The following is a 4,572-nucleotide window of genomic DNA, read 5'->3' on the forward strand; positions in this document are numbered from 1 at the left end:
TTCTTAAGTTGGACATTGGTTATGTTTCTTGTTAAGTTTACTTGGTCGGGCAAAGTTATGGGGCTTTGCTTGATCATTGCACTTGTTGACTTGAGTAGTTGCCTTGCTTATTATGATATGATTGAATCTTATTCATTCTTGTGATATTATTCCTTGATTATAGGGTTGTAGAGAATCATGATTTCAAGTATATTAGGATAAGTATTACTTGTTGGGGTGGTAAGCATGTTTGGTTGGTTGATATGACTTGCTTGACTTTGCATTAAGTTCCTAAAAGGGTAAAATGTCATGTTTTAACTAAAAGTCCCTTACTAGAATGTTTTGCCTGTATATGTGCATAAGACCTCATACTTAGTACATGTGGAGTACTAACCCCATTTTTTTCCCGTTTCCCAAATATTTTTGGTTCCGGTCATTGAAGAGTTTGGAAGGCGACATAGTTGAAGGCAAGGATTCTTCATTTCATCCAAGTGGTGTAGGTGCTCAACTTCCGAGGGCAATGCCATCATCTAACTTACAAACTTGTTATGAGCTTAATGAATCTTTTATTTCTTTCCTTTTCAATTGAGTACTTTAGTTTTGTATGACCTATATTTGGTCTTGTTGGATTGATGTAAGGGCTATGCCCATATTGTGATAGTCGTTTAGATTCTATGAGATGAGACAATCATTGAGACTATTCCTATTTTTTGTATATATGTATGTGAAATAAAATTAGAAGGCTCTGTAATTTTCCTATACGAAGGGTCTATGTATACTCGATACGAATATATGTTATGTGATTGTAGAGGTGTATGTAAACCTCCGAGTAGTTATAATGAAAGTTTTAAATTTTTTCACACTTTTCAACCTATGAATGTAATTAAATGAAACTAAGAGGCTAGTATTAGTTCTTTAAAAGGACGACGACGCTGATTATGTCTATAGGGTAAACCCGAATGCGAAAGCAGCTCATTTCATATCTAGGATCGGAAACCAAAGAAGGAGCATATATTTACAATTTAGTGAATTTCAATGAGTATTCATGCACACTAGGTTGATGAACTCCACCACTGTAACTTTCCCCTTCTCTCTGAGAAAGAACCGATCAATAAAATCCTTCTTGAAAACAGCCCAAATCACCGGTCCACCCCTTAACGACCTATTATATTCCAATTGGACATACCATGCTTAAGCCATATCCTTGATTTGATAAGTGTCTAACTCGGCCTTCTTACTAGTAGACAACCAGCGTAGCATATAGGATCTTGTAGATTTCATCAATGAACTCTTGGGGGTCTTCTTCAACCTAGGACCCATAGAAAGTATGAGGATTCATCCGAGTGAAATCCCTTAGACGAGAGTCCATGGTAGCTACTTTTTGATGTGCTCGGGGTACAACCTTCCAATTAGCTTGGGATGTCATGGCTTGCGCTTGAGTAGTGGCGGCTTGTGCTTGGGTAATAATGGCTTAGGCCATTTGGAAAAGAGCGTCCTTTATGTTCTCATCCGTCAAAGGATAAGGATTAACCGGGGCTTGGTCATCATTCACATCTTCCTCAAGAGGAGGAACTTGATCACCATGGGGAGGAACTCCCGCATTGGCAATCTCTTCTTCAAGTCTTCGTGCCACATTCCTTCTAGTATTCATTGCCCATAATTACAATAACAGGATTGGATGCAAAAGCACACAATAAGTATACTCTAGTGGCACAATATTGAATTTCCAAGAAAGTGAGAGTTTCCCAAGCATCACATAGATTTTTATGAATAAAAGTCTACATAGACGAGGTAGAGAGAGACATCGACTCAAAGATATTCAACCTCATGCTCTGATACAAAGTTTGTCACGTCTAGGCTTACCCCCTAGATTTAACCAGCATTGTCGTCCTCTTTGAGGACTATGACTAGACTCTTAGTTTACATCACTACATTCATAGGTCAAAAACGCGGAAAATTTAAAACTTTTTATTACTTCCAACTTGGAAGTTTACATAGACCTCTACTTACACATAGTATATATATATATATATATATATATCGAGTATACATAGAACCCTCGTATAGGAAGATTACTTAGTCTTCTACTTTTATTGCACATAAGTATATAAAATATAACAAAGTCATATTAGTCATCTCATCTCATAACTATCTAATAAGATTGTGATAACTTGCGCATAACACATACATCAAATTAAGATTGTATCACATGGGCTATACAATGTTCAGACTAAACAGAAAAGAAAGAACCATAGAAGTCTTTAACTAAAAACAACTCCATAATCTAGATAGTGGCATCACACTCGAAAAGAGAGGACCTACCCTACTGGATGATCAAGAGATATAAGCGTTCTTCAATGTCGTGTTCAAAAGCACTTCAATGAATGGAACCTAAAATGTTGGGGAAAGGAAGAAATGGGGTTAGTACACCACTTGTATTAAGTATGAGACCATATGCACACATATATGAAAACAGCTAAGAAAGAGGGACATTTCATAAAGAATGCACTTTTCATTTAAAACATTTATTAACATTCAACATGACCATACAAACAAATAATGCATGTTAATTAAAAAGCATAGGCATGTACATCACAAGAACAACAACATAAAGTCTAGTCAAGTCAATCATGTTTCATGACCCGAAAGTACACCTTAGAAGTTAGGGAGAACCCTCGGTTCATGTCAAGGTGTACTTTATCCCTTTGGGGTATTGTACAACACCTTTAACTGTCGTTCATTACATAAGACATGAAAAGTAGTGCAGAATTAAAACTATTCACGAATAAAGTAATAAAAAGGAAAATCTTTCATAAATACGTGAGAGAATCTCATCATAACAAGCCAACTTAATTACACGACATAATTAACTTAGGTACATGACCCTTTACATTTGAAACAGATACATAATAATGTATTAGCATAAAGAAACTAAGAAGATAGAAATAATGCCCTCGGATATATGAGGACACACTTTGTCTTGAGAGGAACTTTCCCAAGCTTTGCCTTCTAAAATTAAACCTTGCTTCCAAAACCTATACTTATATAGTATAGAAAAGTATGGGATTAGTAAAAAAATGTACTATGTATGACATATGCAAAAAACATGCAAAAAGGGACATTTTACTAAAAGAATATTTCATGCAAATTAAGTAAAACATTCACTAAAATAGGAGAAAAACATCATAAGGAACATCATTCAACACTTAGAGAAGGATTTCCATAATTTTAACCAAAAGACACACTTTACAGTAAACACATCAAACATTAAAGTGAACTAGCTAGTATTTACAGGGAATTCCCTTTTAACATTACAGTGACTACAATGACTCCTAAGTAGTAAACTTCCAAAGTATTGCCAATGAGAAAGTAAGCATCATTTTTGTCGGAGTTTCCCTTTATAAGGTCATCCTAAGACTCACTAAGTAAGACATGAAGGAAGTACGCATATGCCTTCTTCAATACACACCAAAGCGACCCTCAAGACTACCTCCCTTTTCAGCATACTCACCTCGGGACAACAAGCACCCACCCAATCACAATACAATAGAGGAACACCCAACAACCGCCAAGAATTCCCTTTAGAAACACCTACTTAGTGCAATGTGTAAATGGATTCCCATACCACCACCTACCTAAGTAGTACATTCTTTTAGAAGACTTGACACAAAAAATCCCTTTTCGGAAGGTCCTACCTAGTGCAATGGATAGATAGTGTTCCATACCACGACCTATCCTAAGTAGTACGTTCTTTTAAGAGACTTAGTTCATTCAATTCAAATAAGGCTCGCCATGATTCCCCTTTCAGAATGGCTACCTATTGCAATGGATAAATAGCGTCCAATTGTACTACCTACCCTAAGAAGAACACTCATTTAGAAGACTAATCACATTCATTTATTTTGTGGGAGTTAGCTTAACCGACATAGACCATGAGATATAGATATGGAATCCCGATATTAACCCCTATCGGATGAGGGATCCTCACTTGCCTAGAATGAGGTCATTCTCTTATCTTTTACATGGCTTTCCCAATAGCTACACCTATGCGAGCACATATTTAAGGGATAAGAAGATTACTACTACTAACTTAATCTCTACTAATAAGGAGTACTCATATCAAGGTACATAGGAATACAACATCTCAACTCATCAAGATTTACCACCTCTTCTTCATATCCTCTCGGTGCTAGGCATAACTTTCCACGGATTCTAAACATTATAAATTATAGGTTAAGGATAACTAGTAAACGCCACATCTCAACTCACGAAAGGCATTCATCCTCCAACCTATCTTAGAAAGATTATGGGATGTAGTGGGTTTGCTTCTAAACACTTCATCTCAAGTCACAAAGATTGTTCACCCCAAAACACCCTTTAGGACTTAACTTAGCTTCATTAATTAATTCAAGTGTGAGTGTTTGTAAATGTGAGTACACCTTTCATATAACCTTATTTCATTTACATTTAAGTTCTTTACATGATTAGAACTTCATTCATCACATCACACACTTGACATAATCATATAAGTCCTTTAGACATAATTCTTAACATACTTCTCATAACAAGCTTCATAAAACAATTAACAAGAAT

Source organism: Solanum lycopersicum, chromosome 10 (assembly GCF_036512215.1).
Source record: "Solanum lycopersicum chromosome 10, SLM_r2.1".
Taxonomy (NCBI): Eukaryota; Viridiplantae; Streptophyta; class Magnoliopsida; order Solanales; family Solanaceae; genus Solanum; species Solanum lycopersicum.